Source organism: Uranotaenia lowii, chromosome 3 (genome assembly GCF_029784155.1).
Source record: "Uranotaenia lowii strain MFRU-FL chromosome 3, ASM2978415v1, whole genome shotgun sequence".
NCBI lineage: Eukaryota > Metazoa > Arthropoda > Insecta > Diptera > Culicidae > Uranotaenia > Uranotaenia lowii.
Genome location: NC_073693.1, coordinates 107,233,747 through 107,257,835, shown reverse-complemented (window position 1 = coordinate 107,257,835; position 24,089 = coordinate 107,233,747). Strand labels below are relative to the sequence as shown.

The 24,089-nt window shown below is 36.5% G+C and overlaps 1 protein-coding gene and 1 long non-coding RNA gene across 11 annotated transcripts in view; both read left to right on the top strand.

The window, feature by feature from the left end:
* The window catches only part of LOC129757474 (ankyrin repeat domain-containing protein 11), a 452,887-nt gene that overhangs the window by 384,770 nt on the left and 44,028 nt on the right, over positions 1-24,089 (top strand). The window lies entirely within an intron of this gene.
* Positions 19,156-19,539, top strand: LOC129757477 (uncharacterized). The gene is made up of 3 exons (XR_008739715.1): positions 19,156-19,261; positions 19,324-19,400; positions 19,469-19,539. It is a non-coding gene; the product is annotated as an uncharacterized LOC129757477 (long non-coding RNA).

The following is a 24,089-nucleotide window of genomic DNA, read 5'->3' as shown; positions in this document are numbered from 1 at the left end:
GTTGTTTTTTTAGCTCTTTTGGTAGGAAGCGGTTGGTCGGTAGAGATAGGGCCGATGTTGAGCAGCTTGTACATATTCGGGTGTTCTGACATCAAATGTCTACCAAAATTCGATTGGTTAAATGATTCCTGGGAATACTTGCACCCAGGTTCTGCTTCACAACAAAATTTATTGCCATTTTTCTTGCATATCGATAAAATTTTCTGCTTTAGAGACGGCTTCTCCACTTTTCTTTTTTTCGAATAATTCTCAAAGTCAGGTTCTACGAAGTTTAAAATATATATATATAATTTTGTCTTATACGTTACGTTTTTAATATTATTATTTTTTTAAATTTTCGTGTAATATTAATTTTATCGTAATAATTTTCGTCATTGAGTTCCATTCTCGTCATATGAGTATATTTTTTTCATTTTTGTCTTCAATATTAATTTGTTACATTTATCATTTTCCATTTTTTGTTTTTAAACCACAATCTATTTAACAACAAAATAACGTTCGGTATAATTATTACTGAAGAATGAAATCGGAACTGAACATTAAAGAATTCATAATATTGAAATCATATTTCAAATTACATATTAAATTGATGCATCATAAATTATTAAACTTGTAGAGTACATCCAAAATTGTAGAATTTCAAATCCGAAATTCAAAAGACTTTAACTAAATATATTTCTACAATAATTCAACTTAACTTATAAATTAAACTTATATCAAGGCATGATTAGAATTTCAAAGGAGCAAATCATTTTCCAAGTTAAATTCATAATCAAAACTTATTAAATCGTTTAATGTTTAGCTAATTTTAAATTATCTTGCACTTTCACTCTTTCCGGATATAGGTACTTACAAAAAATATTTTTCTTTTAAAATTCAGTATTAACTACTAAGAATATACAGAGCCCGTTCGTTTTTGGCAACATTCGATTTTGGCAACATCCGATTTTGGCACATGTGCCAAAATCGAGCAGTTTTTAGAAAAAAACATTACCAAGTTAATTTACACGAACACCATTAAAACGTTTTATGTTCTGAAATGATGATAAAATGCAACGATAAAAACAAAAGTTTAAAAAAAATTATAAAGTACTCAAAAATAATAAAAAGATGAAAAATTCAAAAAGTACATGATGAAAAAAAAATTAAAAATGACTTCAAACGGTCGGAAATTGACTTAAAATATCGTTTTTGATAATAAGAATAATAGAAATTTCTGAAAAATAAATGAAAAAAAGTTGAGAATAAACCGGTCGATTTTGGCAACATTCGATTTTGGCAACATAAAATGTACGGGCGTGTTGCCAAAATCGAACGGGGTCTGTAATGCATAATAGAAGGCAAAATCAGCGACGAATCATCAGCAACAGGGACACAATAAAGAAAACACCAACAATTCAGATATATTTATTATGTTAATCAACTAATGAATCGAATAGCATACAATCAATTAATGAATTGAAAATTATAATCAGAACTACAGGATTAATTTGTCTTCTAGGTGAAATTGATAATCACAACAAAGTGGTTGAATTTTACCAATCGTTTTATGTTGAACATACAAAATACAGTTTTTTATGCAATATGCAATATGCATATGTTTTTTTTTTTTAAATTACAACGATCGTAACACAACCTATAATTTTCAGAATACCACCGCATCACAAAATTTTCACAAAAGAAATTTTTTCACCATTTGGAAGTATATTCTAACAGAATTATCTTTATTTTCTTTCCACTTCATTTGAATTGTGTGTACTTACCCATTTCTACGAAAAAATGCACTTTCGAAACTGCCCGAAAAACTAACTCTGAACTTTGTTTCACTACTTTATTCCAGAACGTAACAAAATGGAATGGCATTCATTCGAGTTTGTAACATGAACGAATCAAAGCTGTTCGAAAAAAAATGTTCGACCGAATTCAATACCGAACGAACTGCGTTGATTCTAGTACCTCACGCGAATGTTCGGTTTCGTTCGCTCTAGGGTTTACAAATGAACGCATTGGTTATGCATACCCGTTTACCAAATAGATCGAATGACGGAAGACACCAGATACCCGAACGAATCAGAGGTGGTTACAACTACAAATCGCCCAGAATCTTAAGCCATCTGTCGCGGCATCGTGAAACCATTGTGCTTCATCAAGAAAATTATACAAATGATAATAAACAAGCCAAATGAAAACTGTCTTGATTGAACCACCTAGTGGTATTGGAAAATCAATCTATAATATTTTCACTTTGGTCTTCGCCTAAAATGTGAAATTGTTTATTTCTATTTACTGTACTATAGATCAATGTTGGACAATCAATTGACTGGTGATTGTTTTTGATTTACAAAAATATACAAATCTATCGTGCCGTTTGTTAGGTGGGTACCAATTTATTGTGGGATACTCTATATTTTGAAATTAATCCGGCTTCATGCAGTGGGGAGATTATAATGTTCGTAATAAACGATTAATTGGGTTTTGAATTATTCATGGTTAATAGTTAAACAAATAGTTAACTACAAAAAACAAATACAAAAGTAAATAAACCACCATGAAAAACTTAACTTATTATTTTTAAAAACTGTGATGGCTGTTTGGTTTGGTGGCAAAATTTATAACAAACACCAAAACTCAATGCTTTTCAATACCATCAATACAAATTCAAAAAGATACAAGAACATTGCTATCTTGATGCCAACAAAGATTAATTTTTGTTCTTGCCATTGATGGGGGTTTGAGTGAATTCGATTATTTGTTTTGATTTGGGTGTGGAAACGCGCGAAGATTTCACGCTCAAGAATTGAATTAAAATTTAGCCAACAAATAAGGAAAATCGTGTTAAAAGTAAAACGGATAGGTCGATAGATCGAGAAGTACAACAGAAGCAGAGGATGGATTTCAAAATGGCGTTACATGGCGAAATTAGATTTCTACTCGTTGAGCCTTTCACCCAATACTCATATTGTGTGGGTTTCATAAATTTTTCAGTCATTTACAGCACTTTCGAGTTAATAGAAAGCCGCCATCTTGGTTTTCAAGATGGCGTCGGTTGACGAAATTCGACACTTACTCGCTCAACCGTTCCACCTGATATAGTGGTTGTTTCATACATTTTTCAGTCATTTACAGCATTTCGAAGTTAAACGAAAGCCGCCATCTTGGATTTCAAGATGGTGTTGAATGATGGAATTCGACTTCTACTCGTTGAGCCCTTTCACCCAATACCCATATTGTAGTACCCATTTTTCTGTCATTTACAGCATTTTGAAGTTAAACGGAAGCCGCCATCTTGGATTTCAAGATGGCGTCGGATGACGCTATTCGACTTCTACTCGTTTAACCCTTTCACCCAATATCCATATTATGGGTGTTTAATACATTTTTCAGTCATTTACAGCATTTTGAAGTTAAACGGAAGCAGCCATCTTGGATTTCAAGATGGCGTCGGATGACGAAATTCGACTTCTACTCGCTGAGCCCTTTCACCTAATACCCATATTGTTGGAGGTTTATTTGATTTTCAGTCATTTACAGCATTTTTAAGTTGAGCGGAAGCCGCCATCTTGGATTTCAAGATGGCGTCAGATGACGATATTCGACTTCTACGCGTTAAGCCCTTTTCCCCAATACCCATATTGTGTGGGTTTCATACATTTTTAAGTCATTTACAGCATTTTGAAGTTAAACGAAAGCCGCCATCTTGGATTTCAAGATGGCGTCGGATGACGAAATTCGACTTTTACTCGCTGAGTCCTTTCACCTAATACCCATATTGTTGGTGATTTATTCGATTTTCAGTCATTTACAGCATTTTTAAGTTGAGCGGAAGCCGCCATTTTGGATTTCAAGATGGCGTCAGATGACGATATTCGACTTCTACGCGTTAAGCCCTTTTCCCCAATACCCATATTGTGTGGGTTTCATACATTTTTAAGTCATCTACAGTATTTTGAAGTTGAACGGAAGCCGCCATCTTGGATTTCAAGATGGCGTCGGATGACGATATTCGACTTCTATTCGCTGAGTCCTTTCACCTAATACCCATATTGTTGGTGATTTATTCGATTTTCAGTCATTTACAGCATTTTTAAGTTGAGCGGAAGCCGCCATCTTGGATTTCAAGATGGCGTCGGATGACGATATTCGACTTCTACGCGTTAAGCCCTTTTCCCCAATACCCATATTGTGTGGGTTTCATACATTTTTAAGTCATTTACAGAATTTTGAAGTTAAACGGAATCCGCCATCTTGGATTTCAAGATGGCGTCGGATGACGCTATTCGACTTCTACGCGTAAAGCCCTTTTCTCCAATACCCATATTGTGTGGGTTTCATACATTTTTAAGTCATCTACAGCATTTTTAAGTTGAGCGGAAGCCGCCATCTTGGATTTCAAGATGGCGTCGGATGACGATATTCGACTTCTACGCGTTAAGCCCTTTTCCCCAATACCCATATTGTGTGGGTTTCATACATTTTTAAGTCATTTACAGCATTTTGAAGTTAAACGGAAGCCGCCATCTTGGATTTCAAGATGGCGTCGGATGACGATATTCGACTTCTACGCGTTAAGCCCTTTTCCCCAATACCCATATTGTGTGGGTTTCATACATTTTTAAGTCATTTACAGAATTTTGAAGTTAAACGGAATCCGCCATCTTGGATTTCAAGATGGCGTCGGATGACGCTATTCGACTTCTACGCGTAAAGCCCTTTTCTCCAATACCCATATTGTGTGGGTTTCATACATTTTTAAGTCATCTACAGCATTTTTAAGTTGAGCGGAAGCCGCCATCTTGGATTTCAAGATGGCGTCGGATGACGATATTCGACTTCTACGCGTTAAGCCCTTTTCCCCAATACCCATATTGTGTGGGTTTCATACATTTTTAAGTCATTTACAGCATTTTGAAGTTAAACGGAAGCCGCCATCTTGGATTTCAAGATGGCGTCGGATGACGATATTCGACTTCTACGCGTTAAGCCCTTTTCCCCAATACCCATATTGTGTGGGTTTCATACATTTTTAAGTCATTTACAGCATTTTGAAGTTAAACGGAAGCCGCCATCTTGGATTTCAAGATGGCGTCGGATGACGATATTCGACTTCTACGCGTTAAGCCCTTTTCCCCAATACCCATATTGTGTGGGTTTCATACATTTTTAAGTCATTTACAGCATTTTGAAGTTAAACGGAAGCCGCCATCTTGGATTTCAAGATGGCGTCGGATGACGATATTCGACTTCTACGCGTTAAGCCCTTTTCCCCAATACCCATATTGTGTGGGTTTCATACATTTTTAAGTCATTTACAGCATTTTGAAGTTAAACGGAAGCCGCCATCTTGGATTTCAAGATGGCGTCGGATGACGATATTCGACTTCTACGCGTTAAGCCCTTTTCCCCAATACACATATTGTGTGGGTTTCATACATTTTTAAGTCATTTACAGCATTTTGAAGTTAAACGGAAGCCGCCATCTTGGATTTCAAGATGGCGTCGGATGACGATATTCGACTTCTACGCGTTAAGCCCTTTTCCCCAATACCCATATTGTGTGGGTTTCATACATTTTTAAGTCATTTACAGCATTTTGAAGTTAAACGGAAGCCGCCATCTTGGATTTCAAGATGGCGTCGGATGACGATATTCGACTTCTACGCGTTAAGCCCTTTTCCCCAATACCCATATTGTGTGGGTTTCATACATTTTTAAGTCATTTACAGCATTTTGAAGTTAAACGGAAGCCGCCATCTTGGATTTCAAGATGGCGTCGGATGACGATATTCGACTTCTACGCGTTAAGCCCTTTTCCCCAATACACATATTGTGTGGGTTTCATACATTTTTAAGTCATTTACAGCATTTTGAAGTTAAACGGAAGCCGCCATCTTGGATTTCAAGATGGCGTCGGATGACGATATTCGACTTCTACGCGTTAAGCCCTTTTCCCCAATACCCATATTGTGTGGGTTTCATACATTTTTAAGTCATTTACAGCATTTTGAAGTTAAACGGAAGCCGCCATCTTGGATTTCAAGATGGCGTCGGATGACGATATTCGACTTCTACGCGTTAAGCCCTTTTCCCCAATACCCATATTGTGTGGGTTTCATACATTTTTAAGTCATTTACAGCATTTTGAAGTTAAACGGAAGCCGCCATCTTGGATTTCAAGATGGCGTCGGATGACGATATTCGACTTCTACGCGTTAAGCCCTTTTCCCCAATACCCATATTGTGTGGGTTTCATACATTTTTAAGTCATTTACAGCATTTTGAAGTTAAACGGAAGCCGCCATCTTGGATTTCAAGATGGCGTCGGATGACGATATTCGACTTCTACGCGTTAAGCCCTTTTCCCCAATACCCATATTGTGTGGGTTTCATACATTTTTCAGTCATTTACTGCAATTTTTAGCTAAGCAGAAACTGCCATCCCCAGCCATCTCCATTTGAGAAGGAATAAAATTGAAATGACCATCATTCAATTTTGTAACATAAACGAATGACGCCGATTCGAAGAAAAGTTCGATCCTGACGAAAACCAAACAGAATGTCTTGGAGCTTCTCCTATGTCTGAATATTCCACTGCGCGCTGGTTTGAAAGTAGGCAACACAGATAACACAGAAGCATGTTGTTCACAGAGCAGATCGAAGCACGTTCATTTCTGTAGGGCTTCACTAAGGGGGTGAACGTGAATTTTGATTCATTTTTCAAACCCTGGACCTAGTGTAAAATATTTTTGATACCAATGCCATTAAAAGATGCGAGTTTTTGTGCACTTATACTTTGCTGAACAAAGCATGTTGTTTATATCATCATATCGTATCATTCACGGTTTAATCCTTAATAAAAATACAATTTAGGATATTTTTTATTTAATTTATCAAATTCGTCTTAATAAATTCCTACTTTAAAATCAAAATACTTGCAAAAAAGACTTGGATGGTTTACGAGAATCATCAGAAGGCCATATGCAGAATTTGAGCGGAATCGGACAACAGGAAGGGGTTGCACTGAATCTTAAGTGTGAAAGGGATTCTGAGACATAGTGTCACAGAGAACAGACGTAAAATCTCGAACAAAAAAATCGTCGAAAAAGTGTGTAAAATTTCAAATGCTATCACCAAAAAAATACGTTAGAAATTGACTACAAACAGTGCCATCTATTGCGCCGTTCAAAAGTTAAAAATCAACTTAGAAGTGCCCAGTTTTCGAAAAAACGTTTCATGCAACATGATGAACGTATTACGAAACTTCAACAGCGATTTTCTTGAAGCATGCTAAGCAGCTCATACGACCTATAGAAAACTGACTGAAACTTAGTCAGCTTTTTTTGGCAGTTCTCTTTGATGTGTTTGGAGACATCTGGTGGCCCAGCCAAAAAACAAAACATGGTTCAAAAAGGGTGTTGGGATTTTTACACAAGTTTTGTGTGCTAGCTTGTACGTCTGTTCTCTGTGATAGTGTTCTGAAGATGCATAAAAAACTGGTTTTTCATCAAATATTCCTTTCTTTATCAATCGATTGCTTGATTATATAAATTTTATTAAAATTTCAATTAAGACTAACATTTCACCTGAAGACTGCAACTTGATTGGACTTGAAACAAAAAAGTTATGGCTGTTTAAAGATTGTATTTTGATCGCAAATTGTCCTGTAAAACGCAATTAGTAAAATGTACTCATTATGTGTTGAACGACAATTTGCCACAAAAATACAATCTTTGAAAAGCCATAACTTTTTTATTTTAAGTCCAATCGAGTTGCAGTCTTCAGGTGAAATGTAAGTTCAGGTGTGCTGAAGTTTGACTTTATCCAATTCGGTGTTGGAGTTGCATTTAAAGTTGCTTGGCAGAAAGCAGCATTTAACGCAGTCTGCAGTGAACTTGATACTTAGAAATTGGAAAACCAATATTGAAAACGGTAGTTACACAGTTGTTGTATTTCTGGATTTCAAGAGCCTTCGAAACGATTGATTGGTTAAAGTTGGTAAACGAACGTGTTCTGGGTCCCTTGTTATTCATATTGTACATCAATGACATGAAACACTATCTTCGTTATGGTCGTCTCAAATTGTTTGCAGATGATTCAGTCTCCTAATGGAGTGGTGATGACTTAAAGCTGAGTTTATAAAAGATATTTTTTTCAATTTTTGAGTTTATAAACTCAGAAACATAAACAATTGTTTCTGAATCTAAATAAAGCCAACTGGATGATTATTGGTAATCGTCAAATGATAGCTCGGTCTTCAATAAGAGCATACAACAAACGAATATTACTGAACCACCTTCTTTGAACTTTTAAAATTCGATCTTAGTACGGAAAATGTTCTAAAAAGGAAATGTTTTCAATTTTCTCGGCTACCGTATACATTTTGCCGAATGTGTATTTATTTGCTTTTTGTTAAATTCCAATATGAGTTGTTTGGATTATTAAAATAGTCAAGCGAGGATCAATAATCAAGAGTTTTTTTCAGATATTTCAACCTTTTACGAGTAGGTATAAAAGTAAAACTCATTTCGATAGTCAGAATAAAAGTACAATAAACATCTAAAGTTGATATAATTATATTTCACTTTTCTGATCGGGATGCCTAAAACAAAGTCTAAAAAAACAGATAAATGAAAAAAAAAATCCCATGCAAATGTCTCCGGTTCGGTTCGTTGAACGATGACGACTACGGCGAACTGTTAATAGCCACCTACCTTGCTCAATTCCCGTCGAAACATATCTTCGCGATGCAGCAGCAGCAGCCAGTCCTCCTGCTCCTGTTGCTGATAGGTGTAATTGAAGGTTTTGTGGCTCCCGCGCTGCCGCCAACGTCAAACAAGCACTATACATACGGTAGTCGAAATGCAAGCTTCTTATCTTGTTTGGGAATTTGAACCATCCGCCACGCCGCCACACCGATCGCATCCTCGCCAAATTCTGCGGCCTCCCCCATAGTAAGATTCATCAAGAACCCGCACATCTCTCTGCACCTCTCCATACCGACCGGGTATTTACACAGATTAGAAAACTACACATTTGAGCAGCAGTTACTACCTTCAAAGTATAAGAACGAAGGCGGCAGAAACCGGTGTGCTGTTGTTGTTTCTGTTGTCGTGATATGGTTGAGGAACTTTCCGCGTTGAAGTCTTGGAAAAAAGTGAGTGGAGGGTTTACGTGACTGGGGCTCGATTTAGATTGATAGTTCGCTGTATGTTTTACATGTGTAAGAAATTATAGCACTCAAATGCCGACTTTTCTGCAGATATTGGCAATTGCTCGAACTCTCGTGATTTTTTGTTGCTTTTAAAAAAATGTCATAAAACTTCTGTAAACATGAGTTGATAACAATTCAAAAATTAGTGTCATTATTGATCACTTCAGTGGAGATATAGGAAAAAATCCTCGATATAAGGAAACCATAGATTTTAAAAAGGTTCGTCGCCTTAATTTTTTTTTTAAAGCATTCAAGTCTTCCACGTTAAAATTTCTGTAAGAGCTAGGTTCGGGTAAATGGTATGATTTTGATTAAGTATCAAACATTTTCGAATACGAATACGAAAATTAGAGAAATGCAAGCTTATGAAAACCAAACAAAAAAATGTAAGCTGATGTTTTGATCAATGATCAATATTACCCGGCAACCGTGTAATAAGATTTGTCAAATTGCAACTTTTTTCGAATTTTGAAATTTCTATTAAAATCACTTGCAAAAAAGTTATGGTTGTAAAACTGAAAACAGAAGATATTTTTTAGAAATAGTCATAACTTTCAAACGATTGTCGATACGATAATGACTTTTATGACAAAGTTGCTTAAATTGGTACAAGCTAAATCTTTTATCAGACCTTATAGCACTAAAATGAATAAAAAAAAATATTTTTTTTAAATCTCGCTGCCAGGTGGTTTAATAATTTTTTCAAAAAAGTTCATTTTATAGCCCTTGTAATGTTGGTCATTTGTCATGAAGCCAGTGTAGGTCTAAAACGCATAGTTTCGGAGGGAAATAGTTTTGATCGCCTTTTTATTTTTTATCCCTGCGTGCACCGTTTCAAAACAGAGGACTGAACCAGCTGTCAAATCGCATACAAACGCACCGTACCAATTTCTTGGTACCAGAACGTCAGTGTGGTTCCCGAAATTAAACACTTCGCCCCATAACAGACTCGAAATAGGGTAACATTTTGGTTGCCAAACGCATCTGTTGTTGTCATACTGCAGATTTAGAATCAATTTTTACAAGGATTATGCTGAAAACTCTGCATTTTGTGCCCAACCATAATTTATTAATGTTACCAAAGATCCCTTTGATTGACATTCCCGAGCCGCAGATATCATTTTAAGGATAATTAAAAAATTGCCTCTGGTTGAAATTTTTGCAATGAGGACGCCATGTTGCCCCTATACGTGTTTCACTCGTTTCATTTTTCTTCTTCTTGCGGGTTTCTTGACTGAAAACTTGGTACGGGAATTTTTGTTTTCTTCAGCCCCTTGTTTCAAAATGAATTTTGAAAGCACAGTTATGCCGCTTCTTGGTACGAATTGAGCCTTTCAAAATTTCCTGAAAAAGTTGGTATCAAAACACTTTCAGTGAAACCAAAATTTAGTAGAACTGTGCTATCCGCTTACACTCTAATTCTCCTTGACTCAGATTTGAAGGAAAATAATTCAAAATGCGCCAAAACTGGGAAAACTCAAATTTTGATTAGAGCGATAATACTCAAAAATGAATTGTAGGGGTTTTCGCGAATTCTGAGTTGTTTTTGTTCAGGGTGGTTTAGGCTTGTTCATGGATCGACTGAATGAAAAAAAATCAAAAATTTATGAAATTTCAAAGCGGTTTTGAATGGAATTTCTGATTTTAAAAAGAAAAAGACGATTGTACGGTGTATTTAGAATATGGATGCGTGCATTTTTATTCGGTTGGATTTATTTTTACGACAAAAAAAGTAAGTGCCACCGGGCCATTTGACCGCATCCAGCCGGTGGAACTTCGTGATGTCCCACTTGGCCGCTCACCTGCCAGCACACTCTGTCTTATTTGAGCTGATCTGGAAAGACAAGAAAAAAAAACATCATAGGTGAAAATGATTTACACTTCAAAATTATACTTACAGTTGTGAATGATGGCTTCCATAGAGATTGCTGGAAGAAAAGATAAAATTTTTTAATTTTGTTTTTGTATTTATCCTTTCGACACCACTTAATTTCTAATAGAAAATGTGATTAAAAGTTGTACTCACCTTGATTATTTCGTCAACTGTATCCGACCATCGCATCCAAACAATCAACAATGGTTTTTGGAACTTTCTGAGATGTTTTCATCTATTTTATTCGAAAACGTACGCGTCTTCGCTAAGTTCCAGGCTTTGGAAGTCAATAGATGAAAACAACTCAGAATTTTGATGGATTCCAACTCAGTTGTTTTCATCTTCATACATGGTACGACCGCTGAACCGAAATTATTCAGTCTCTGAATAATCTAAATTTACCGTGTACACAAAATGAAAGCCAAGAAGAGAGAATGAGCAATTTGGTTTTCTGGTGTACACTGACTTGTAATATACGGTTTTAGAGATCTTGTCAAGACAAGTAAAAGTTAGTATGAGGCCAAGAAAATCTACCATGGGAGAGTTATGAATTGGGGAAGTTGTGTTATTTCAAGGAAAAAAGTGGCAAAAATTTACAGCAAGCAGGCAAAGAAGACTACTGAAAAAGCTATTTTGAGACCAAACAAATCTACGGTGGGAAAAAATGTTATGAAACAAGTTTTTTGTTACAGATAGTTTTGAAAGTCATTTTTGTACTGATTTTAAAACCGAATACATCTTCTTTGTTTCATAACTTGTTCTCTCCCATAATAGATTTTTTGGCCCCATAGCACAGTGGTCCAAAATACGAAAAACGTGATCGTTGCTTATAACTTTTTTAGGTCACATTTGAGCATATTGGTGTCTTCGGAGAAATTTGTCAGTAAAATCAGCTCTATACCCGATTTTGTCACACACCGATTTTGTCTGCCCCCGATTTTGTCTACCCCCGATTTTGTCTCATTTTTCACCCGATTTTGTCATCATTTGTTATTCAATGCAAAAATACTAGATATCGCCTTTTTTCATTTTCGTTGAACATTTTATGGTTGAAATCATTCTGAAGGGACAAAACTGATGGATGATTACATTGATATTGAAAGTGAAGATGATTGATCAGGGACGTATCAAGATTTTTTTACAAAAAAGTCATGTTTTAAACAGGTTTTTTGTTATTACAATTTTAAATTAATCAAAGTTGTTGAATACAATTATAACTAAATATTATGGTATAACAGAACATATTCAAGTAAACTTAAAGCTGTGTTTTATTTGTTTGGGCTTTCTTCAAAGCAATCTCTCTGATACGTTGCAAGAAGATGACATCATGTATAGAGAGATCTGAAGCATCAGCCCAATCAACTATGTTGTCCAACATACGTACAGCTTCAACATCATTTATGTTTCTTGAAGTTTCCCATGAATCATTTGGGGTAGATGCCGCTGATTTTGAGTCTGGTGCTACATCCGAAATTTTTATAGCTCCAATGTTTCGAGGGGCTCGTTTAATGCTGACTGATCATCCAGCGTCATGTTCAGAATTTCTTCATCCGTAAATGCTTTACTTGCATATCTCTCCTCAGGGTCCTGTGGCAAAATAGTTTCATCGCGGTTGTTTACATCAATCGAATGGATCAAGGGAACACCATCTTCGTTAACGAGTTTGTTATTTAAAATAATTCCAATTTTCTTTCATGACAGCAGGATTACTGTACGCTGTATTTCACTCCAAGCATCCGTGCATCCAGAAACATACATCCCTCAACGATATGCTCTCCAAGCTTTGACATATATCGATTTCGCGAGCCATGACATGTAGCAAAAGTTTTTGACGATATTTTAGTTTACAGTTCTGAATTACATTCTGGTCCATGGGTTGAATCACTGCAGTCACATTTGGAGGCATAAAAAATAGTTATCAAACCATCATCGCTTTTTAACTCATCATTCTTATGATGTGCTGAGCAATTATCCAATAACAACACAGCTTAAGGAGGAATAGACATTTTGGCTGAAAATTTGCGTACTGCTGGTACGAAGTCCTGGAGAAACCAGTTTTTGAAAATCATTCAAGTCATCCTGGCAGTTTTAGAGGCGAAATGTGTGACGGGCACCCTAACTTTTGTTTTTTATTTTGATTTAAACGGAAGCTTTGAATCTGATCTTCAGTAAATTATAATCAAAAGAAATAATTAGATTATTAGGATTCGAACCATTTAAAATTATTTAATTTTCTGATAATACTGGTCGAAACAAGGTGTTTAAAGAAACGTTAAAACAATATTGTATGATGTTTTGATGTAAAAAGGACATATTACTAGTAATATGTAAAAAAAAGGGAATATCTACTACAAAACCCCTACACTGTTTTATTGGGATAACATACGTTTTTGTAGTAATTTATTAGATTATGACGAATGGAAATCATTTTTTCAAAATCTCTCGATTTTATCACTCTCCCCGATTTATCACTCTAAAATTCATCATGGGGGTGATAAAATCGGGTTTTCACTGTAATAAAAAACTATTATTTTTCTGATTAATCCCCCTACGAGTGAGATAAAATTTCTTACATCTCTGTTATAGGTTTTAGCTCTTTGATATCTTCGACAAACTTGTTTAAAATCAAATTTTCTACAACTTTTTTTCACCCGATTTTGTCATCATTTGTTATTCAATGCAAAAATACTAGATATCGCCTTTTTTCATTTTCGTTGAACATTTTATGGTTGAAATCATTCTGAATTTAGAGGCGAAATGTGTGACGGGCACCCTAACTTTTGTTTTTTATTTTGATTTAAACGGAAGCTTTGAATCTAATTTTCAGTAAATTATAATCAAAAGAAATAATTAGATTATTAGGATTCGAACCATTTAAAATTATTTAATTTTCTGATAATACTGGTCGAAACAAGGTGTTTAAAGAAACGTTAAAACAATATTGTATGATGTTTTGATGTAAAAAGGACATATTACTAGTAATATGTAAAAAAAAGGGAATATCTACTACAAAACCCCTACACTGTTTTATTGGGATAACATACGTTTTTGTAGTAATTTATTAGATTAATAAATTTGGAATGGAAATCATTTTTTCAAAATCTCTCGATTTTATCACTCTCCCCGATTTATCACTCTAAAATTCATCATGGGGGTGATAAAATCGGGTTTTCACTGTAATAAAAAACTATTATTTTTCTGATTAATCCCCCTACGAGTGAGATAAAATTTCTTACATCTCTGTTATAGGTTTTAGCTCTTTGATATCTTCGACAAACTTGTTTAAAATCAAATTTTCTACAACTTTTTTTCACCCGATTTTGTCATCATTTGTTATTCAATGCAAAAATACTAGATATCGCCTTTTTTCATTTTCGTTGAACATTTTATGGTTGAAATCATTCTGAATTTAGAGGCGAAATGTGTGACGGGCACCCGAACTTTTGTTTTTTATTTTGATTTAAACGGAAGCTTTGAATCTAATCTTCAGTAAATTATAATCAAAAGAAATAATTAGATTATTAGGATTCGAACCATTTAAAATTATTTAATTTTCTGATAATACTGGTCGAAACAAGGTGTTTAAAGAAACGTTAAAACAATATTGTATGATGTTTTGATGTAAAAAGGACATATTACTAGTAATATGTCAAAAAAAGGGAATATCTACTACAAAACCCCTACACTGTTTTATTGGGATAACATACGTTTTTGTAGTAATTTATTAGATTATGACGAATGGAAATCATTTTTTCAAAATCTCTCGATTTTATCACTCTCCCCGATTTATCACTCTAAAATTCATCATGGGGGTGATAAAATCGGGTTTTCACTGTAATAAAAAACTATTATTTTTCTGATTAATCCCCCTACGAGTGAGATAAAATTTCTTACATCTCTGTTATAGGTTTTAGCTCTTTGATATCTTCGACAAACTTGTTTAAAATCAAATTTTCTACAACTTTGTCTCAGATGCTAAGTTTCTAAAATAATTATTATCCGAGATATCGGCCAAATAAGAAACTTAACCTGTAAAAATCAGTTTATTAATAATAGCTTTTTTCAGTTAATTTTAAGTTTAATAATATGTTCCACAAAGTTGTTTGTCTTACTAAAATACACTACTTTGTTGAACATTTCAAGTTTGTTAAATGTGATACTGCAGAGCTATGTTAAAAATATTACCGAAAATAGGGCTTTTTCACGCCTTATTTTACAAACGCCGGGCAACATCGGGCAGCCCGCTTTAGATGCAAAATAAAGTCAAAGATTTCGTCTACGAGATGCAGGTACAACCGTCAGTATCCACTTGTATCCAAACGAGATACATCTATTTTAATTTTCCATGTTTGCTTAAAAACAACGATTTCTATGAAACTATAGCGCATTCTACCACGTGTGTTTTCTTCTAGCTTTTCCCTGCGCGATGTCAGAAGCAAAGGTTTGGAAGAGCATTTGTATTTGTGTAGTATTTGTGTGCTTTATGGAACATTTTATAAAACTTAAAATCAACTAAAAAAAGTTATTATTAATAAACTGATTTTGACAGGTTAAGTTTCTTATTTGGCCGATATCTCGGATAATAATTATTTTAGAAACTTGGCATCTGAGACGCAGTTGTAGAAAATTTGATTTTAAACAAGTTTGTCGAAGACATCAGAGAAGTTAGAACTTTTATCTCACTTGTAGGGGGATTAATCAGAAAAATAATAGTTTTTTATTATAGAGCTGATTTTACTGACAAACTTCTCCGAAGACACCAATATGCTCAAATGTGATCTAAAAAAGTTATAAGCAACGATCACGTTTTTCGTATTTGGGACCACTGTGCATAGTGACTTTTTCTCGTCTCGTCAAGATCTTTCGAACTGTATATTGCAAATCCGTGTAACAGCAGAGAACCAAGTTTTATGCATTTTTACTCAGTTTCCTTTTGCCACCAAATAATGCCATAATTTTGGATTATTTTTTTTGTTTCGATTATAGTCGTTTTACCATCTTTATGGCATTCGCGACTTTATCAACGTTACAGTTGGCGGATCGTTATTGAAAAACTTATCCGGTATAACTGTGTTCGATGTTTGCTCTTGGGCTCGAACTCGTGGACATCGGCTCAGGAGACAACAGACTTGCCAACTGAGCTGTATCACAAGAATAATCTTGTTCAGCTTTCTAAAAATTGATTTTATTCTGAATAAACCAAAGTTATGTTACGATTTCTAAACTATCTACCATTAAAAATGCTCATTAAGCTGGGTAAAGAGCAGCCCAGGTGCCTAATTGAAAAAAAACTTCTCATTTGGATGGCATGGTTAAATGAAAATTGATAATTTTGGATGGCTCCAAGAGCCTTACTCCATAACGATGCGTTCAGTGGGAAAACTTGACCATATCAGTAAGGTTACATTATCGTATACGTAGCAGCATGAACACGGGAGGCAAACAGCATTGCAATTTCGTTATCGAATAACATACAAATTATAAAATGCGCTCGACGAAACACATTTAATTGAAAAGTAATCCTAGAACTTTTCATTTTGTTGTGAAACTAGGGTTTCCAAATTAACGAAGAATATTTCAAATAAAATCGCTTCATATTGTGTTTTTCAAAACAAACATATATCCCCGAATAAGACATCCGATATTCAACGCGGGCAACGCAAGGCTGCGGATTTGTGGTCATATCGGAACAAATTATTCATTCCGTCAATTATCGTTCCTAACAGTCTAATTATGATGTCAATGGGAAAACAACACCCACCCGTCAATGCTTTCCTGCTTGGTAATTGTTCATCTGTACGCAGCCCTGTCACACCCAATAAATCCCAATGGGCATTATCCGGGAGGTGTGGGCTGGGGATACCATTCTTGTGCTGCCGAGTCATGACACGAATCGTCGTCGCTGCCATTGATGAAAATTGTGCTCCCATCATCATCGTTATCCCAAAAACCCCAGTCCGAACCAACCGATAACCACATGTTCAGTGCCACTAGTTTTTCAGCTTGCGCTCCATTTTAATTAATTGTAATAAATGCTTGTAATGGCGCGTCGTTTTTGTATTGTCCAACCGTGCGCACATTTACGGGTGTAGTTACACGTAATAATGGAAGCTCCCCCCATAACTAAAATGACCACCACGTGAGCCCCATATCGGAGGACGAACCATAAGCAGTGCAACGTCATAATAATCACGTCGGATCCGGAGTCCGGACACTGCTGAGTGGTGAGGCAATGAAGAGAGAGATGTTCAAATTTAAGCCGACGACGATACATAAAAGCCATGCCGAGCACTGGTAGATACCTACTATACGATAGGCAGATCACCAGGCTCGCGGCAACGATCAAATGTGCCGGTCAATGTTGGTTGGGTCCATCTCAATGCGAACGACGGAATGCCCCCTGGGCACTCACTATTGGGTAAACGTATCGTGGACCGACTGACTGACTGCAACTGTCCACTACGTCCACGATGTCCGATTTACCCACCAATATAAACGCAACATAGCATGGTTGTGTATTATTGTGATGGAAGAAAGCATATGTGAACCGAAAACGAGCGGCACTTTTATGCGTCCCATCAGGTCCCAGAGTTGGTATGTGAGATGTCTCGGTGATGCGAAATTATGGCGGAAAATGCACAAGCTTGGCTCGATTTTGGTCAATGCTGCAACCTTCGCCATGCTAACCGAGACATTCAGATTTACATTTAGTAACTTTTTTTTCCAAATCTCCACTTTTGTTTACAGATGTTGATCTATGGAATGAGAATAAGATATGATATGATGTGTATTCACATCAACAATTATATCAAAACCAGGCGTTTAACAATTCTCTTTGTAGGGACCACCTTAGAAATTTCCGAAGTCTACTTTAAATAATCTAAATAAATAAGGCCGTATAAATTTTGTATTTCTGGCTGAATCATCGAAAATGTTGTGTTCAATTTTGTCGAATATGTCATCATCAAATTTATAACATTTGGGTTACGATTCTTGTTGTGACGCATTCGCGGCGAGCGAATAAACGAGATATCTCGTATTTAGTCCGCAATGTGTTAAAAAATACATTTTCAAGAAATTTTCAACTTCAGCTTATCTTATACTTCGAAGAACTTCGTTTCTAATCCAGACTCTGAAAGCCACTATTTTTTTTTTTTTTTGTTACCTTGGTTTGTGTAGCAAAGGAAAGGTTGTTTCCGAATATGTATCACTCCTTTATTCGTTCAAAGTTCGGTGCGTTTTAAAAACCTACGATAGAAACATAACTTTGATGAAAAGGACTAAAATTCAATGTTTTTTTTTTATCTCACGTTTATTAACTAATCTCGATTCGTATCTACTGTAGATACCCCTACCTTTGCTCAAGCGACCTCACTTCACTTCGCACTATTGCATTAAGTTCACACTTTTAGCCTAAGCTCGTACTTTTAGGATGAATCGTTGCAAAAAGTAGATTCTTCTGCTTGTAACAACTTCACACCTAACGCGAATTTACTGTTGTTTTGTTATTGTTTATTTTCGTTCTACGACTTTCCCGCCGAATGAACCGCTTTCTTTTCTCTCGCGCTTTTTCCCTGTTCAAAACTGTCATCAACTTGAGTGCGTTCAGTGCAGCCCGTTCAGTAGCTCCGTTCAGTAACAACCACATTTTGACTACAATAAGAACCAAAATAAGATCTCTAGCCCGGGATTAAAGATGTAACTTTCATTTTTTATCGAAATAAAGTCGTTTAAGCGAGTTATTCGACAATCTTGTCGAACCGCTGTGTTACGTCATACACGAACGCGCCGGCGCTACCAACGAGCCCCCACCAGAGTTCGCCTGTCATGGCCCACGATGAGAAAGAAAAGGAGAGAGAAACTAAACAACGACATGTCATATCAAAATCGCATGTGATTCAGAAGGCAAAAAATTCTAAACCAATTTGAGTATTCCGTTATTAACTGCCTGGTAATACTGAACTTTAAGTTGCACAGTTGTAAGGTAGTTAGTTGGCATCCACATTCACCGGTATTTTGCTAAAAGAGTTTAGAATAGTACATTTGTTTTAAGGATAAATTTATGCTCTTTATAGTTCATGCAGTAAGGTGTTCTAGTGACTATAGTTCATGCAGTTAGGTGTACTATTGACTAGTGACTAGTACAGTTAATGTTAATGACAGACTGACTAGTACTACAGGTAACATACAATCATTGATGACAGCACACTGAAACATGATCTTAACGTTAAACTTATGCTAGGTCTCACGCAACACGAACGAACAGTACCGTACTGGGTAGAACTCCGGACAGCGACGAGAAACATTTATATACAAACCGTAAGTCATCTGATATTAATTTAATGACGGTGCACAGAAGCATAAAAATATCGTTGAACTTATGTCAGGTTTCACGCCCCATGAGTTAAAACTCCCACACTAGGTCGAAATTCGGACAGCACACCGATTATTAAAAAACGTAAGTCACCTGTAGAAAAACGATTGCGCATGAACATAACACAACAGAACTTGAATTAAAAATTAAACTTATGTTAGGTCTCACGGAACACGATAAACTATTACCGTACTGGATCGAATTCCAGACAGCAAACGAGATACGATAAAACACTAAACGTAAGTCATCTAATGATAACAATATCATCTCAGTTTAATACAATCAAAGTTTTCGCGTTACTAACGTAGTTTACCCTATTGTATATCGCTTGCAGGAGAAATTTAACTGATTAATAAAATCTGTTCAAATTCACGGAAGTCGATCGTACCGTCTTGTTACCAGCTTCGGGAACACGCTGTTTACATAATCTCCTTGCAGCAAATGAATCCAAACCACAAGCTATGAAATCAGCAGCGACTGGACACTTCGTGATATACCTACATCCTCAAACTCAAGAGTGTTTCTACGAATGAAGCCAAAACTGGCAATGGCTTTTGCGGTTGTGTTGCCTGTTTGAGTGTAATCTCACCGCTCAGTAGTAGTAGTAGGAACAGACATAAAACATCGCAAACGTCAAATTCTGATCCATCCGAAAGTGACCTAAAAAGGCTTTCGGAAGGATATAAGCTCTGTTCAAGTGCTCGAACTGAAGCTTTTTCTTGTATGTAATAATACTTGCACAAGTTGTGACTGTGTGCATTTTAAGAACAGGGAATGATTTGTTTTATATTCTACTCTCTACTTCACGTATGTATCACACAGCAGAAGACACAGTCCAAACCAATCCGCCGTGTACTACACATCGCCAAAATAAAACCCCCCAAATCGAACTGAAAATAAAAGTTGCGTTTTTTAAGTTTTACTACCCAAATCGTCGCGAGTTCTAATTTATGTCCGAACAGTGTTCCGGTACCAAAACATTTGATCCGGCTCGAAGGACCAAATGTTTTGGTACCGGAACACTTTTCGGACCGTATTTAGAACTCGCGAATATTAAAAAACTTAAACAAGTTTCACTTAAATTGAAACCACTTTATTTAGACTCGTTAGATTGGGGGTTTATTGCTCGGGGTGTTTACACGGCGACGGATTGGTTTGAACTGTGTGCTGTACAACTGTGCTTTGTTTAGAATCGCGAACAAGAGAGAAGAATATAATAAAAAAACTCTCTTATTCAAATACATTCACATTTTGTATAAGTGTTTTCACTGAGTGTTGAAAGCTTCTGTTCGAGCAGTTGAACAGAGCTTATATCCATCCGAAAGCTGTTTTAGATCACTTTCGGATGGATCAGCTTTGACGTCTGCCTAACTGTTATACACCGTTCTCACTAATATCTAAACAATCGGACGACACCAAAACATTGCCTATATATGTGTTTTGAGAAACTAATGGCATATTTTTTTTTATTTCGGATTTGGATCTGGAACCGTCAGAATAAAAAAAAAACGATTTTCGGGTTTCGAGTTATTCCATACGTAGGTGTGCGTGAGAACGAAAGCAATGTTTACATGCAGCTGTCATTTTGTTCTCCCTTCTGGATTTCTTCATTCGGTTCTTCACATCCGGATTGCCTTTTTTCGTGTCCGGATTGCACTGACCAGCAGATAGTACGATTTTGCTTGGCTGAGAGGTTCAAAATCGCGGCAATAATCATTTTCCCTTTCATTATTTTAACTGTTTTGCTTTCAGCCAAAAACAGCTGTTTAATGTTTTGACAACAACGTTGAGAGTATTGGTGAACTTCTCGCAAAACTGACTTTCTTCTCAGGGCGACTCCGTCCGTTTTTCGAGCGATCCTAGGTTGCCTCTCGAGCAATAAATGAGCACGATGACAGCAGTTAGAGCGAACCTAGGTTGCCTCTAGTTTGCCTCCAGGTGAAAAAAAAATACGGTATAAGTTTCTGATCAAATAACTCCGAGATCTTTAATCGAAGCTATTCGTTCAATTTCTGCTGTGTCCATTTTGTAGACAAAACGGAGTGGAGTTCTTGCTCCTCGGCAGACATTTACTGGCATCTGCTTCCATCCCGTGCGATTTGCGCCAGTCCAAAAGTGTCGAGATGTCGGCTTGAAGTGCATACAGTCCACTGGTGATTCGATGATCAATTTAAAGAATTTCAGTAAACATGCAAGAACGTTAGCGAATAAAATGAACATTAGTTGTTCTATGTAGCTGCCCTGGGGAACACCGAAAGGAACGTCAAATGGATGAGATCTAATTCCTGGTGGATTCACAAATGCTCGTTGGTTTGTTACGTAGGAGTGGAGCCATTGTGTAGACCATGACAGAAAGCCATAGCGTTCTATTTTCCAGAATGCGATTTCATGTGGAACTTTTTCAAAGGCTCTTCTTGCTTATAGCAGTATGGAGTGTGTCTGAGAGGCACATCAGATTCAAAACCGTTACTCTTTCTTTTATGAAACCATGTTAGTGTTCGATTATAATTGGTTAAGCAACGTTGTAAAGTCTCTCGTAGATAATTGACAAAAAAAAACAACCTTTAAAAGCAACAGAGGATCAAGACAGGTCAGTAGTACTCCACGGCTATGTCTGCTCCCCGAATTGTGTATTGGTGTTATAGAGACCGTCTTCCAAATGCTAGGGAAAATGGTCCTTTCGACGGATCGATAGCTTTTAGAGCTGTCAAGATTTCATGCTACCTTAGAAGCGGCTGAGGAGAGTTGATGTCAAATGCAGACAGTGTTTCGAGGTTTTCGTTGATGGCAGGTGCCATTTGTGATGAAAAACGCTCTTGAAAACATCTGCCAGGAGTTTTGCCGTTGATAAACAAATTCCTCCCAAACACCGAGATAACAACTTTTTGAAGCCCATTTGAGAGGAAATGAGTTTGTACAAAAACAAAAATTAAAGCAAAAAGGAGGATCTAGGAAAAACTATTGAGGAAAACTTTGAGAATACTCGATCTTCTATGTCTAGAAAATTCCTCTAGTGCCAAGAGTACATATTCTCCAGTGGTATCCTGGAGAAAGTGTGGGAGGTATTCGAAACACAGTATTCGATTTCTACTTGTTGAGTCCTTTCACCCAAACCCAAACAGTTTGGATGTCATTGTTGGTCACGCAACAACTAAGGCCTGCATGCATTTCAATGTTTATCAAAGTTGTTCATCAACAGGCCTTAAAACCAAGATTGAAGTTGGTAGATGAGTTTCAAATAAGTTGAGAAATAGTTACCAAATGAATACTGATGGCGTTTTACCTTAATAAACAAACTCTGTGGTTAAAAAGCATAACAAAAATTATGAAGAATTTGTTCGCCCATTAAAATAAACGACTACTAGATCCATCCAAAATGAAATTGGTTAACCTTTGGTAACGTGATTTGGCTTGCTAAAACAGCTCTTGTGACCTGTCGTTATATCGTAAATAAACAATTTGATAAATTTGAAAGACGTCCTTATCTTTATTGGCACTTAGAGGATGCTGGGAAAGTAATTTAACGATGCATTCGATCCTAAAGTTTTCGACTTTCCTATTCCTTTCAGCGGAACTCGCGATGCATTGCGATGTCGCATTTTCTTTTAATTGCCTAGTTGAGCCATTAATCATTATCTCATTTAAAACTTTTAAAGTTATGTGGTTTCTGTAGTTGTGGTAGCCTCGATTTACATAGTAGGACGCTCGTTATTTATTCATTTAAAAAAGAAAATGGAAAGCAATGCCTTACTATCGGCAACTTCCCGTTACGCATATTCCGCAAAAATCTTTCAATCCACACCTGCAAAGTGCATATTCTTGTAAATCCTTCAATTGGTTGTTAAGCATATTTCTGCCAAACACTCCAAACACGAGCAACAGCAGCAGCCATTTAAAAATAGCTCCCCGCCCGCTATTTACATTCAGCTAATTATTCACTTTCTGTTTCGGTTTTTAATACGGCGTGCGTTCCTCCACCAGGCCGTCACAATCCATCAACACCGAACAGCGCGCCGTTTTATATGCAGTTGTCTGTTTTTATGGCTGCGAGCAGTAGATAACGGAACCGAATCGAGAGCAGAATATTTTATATCTGCAGTACTTATTATTACTCCACACGCGCCCCCCCCCCCCTGCTCGTTTTGTCCGGAGGTGTCATAATACATCCCTACTTATAGTAACTCGCGCTCGACGGAATCACGAGGGCGCTAGCTGCTTAATATCGATTCACGAAACGTTGATGTCGCGTTTTTTTTGGTTGTTCTATTGAAGTTCCTGTTCCTAATAAACGTGATGGGTTGTTGTGTTCAGGGTTCTATCAAATCTTTATTGGCGATAATAATAAAAATCCATTCGCTTGCTCTGAGTTGACGTCGTTGTCGTCGTTCGTCGTCGTCCATCGCGACGATGACGACAACCAGAACCGCGACGTCAATGACAACGGCAACGTTGTTGGTTTATTAGTCCAACCACAAAGCCACCGATTAGCTGAACGGTCTCTAACATAATGGAAGAGCATATTAACCTATCGTTTATATGGATCTGTAATGATAATCGACCAAGCTGTATCGGCAAAAATTGAAAATGTTGAGGATTGAATTTCGGAAATATTTGTTGTATTTTTTATGTTTTCT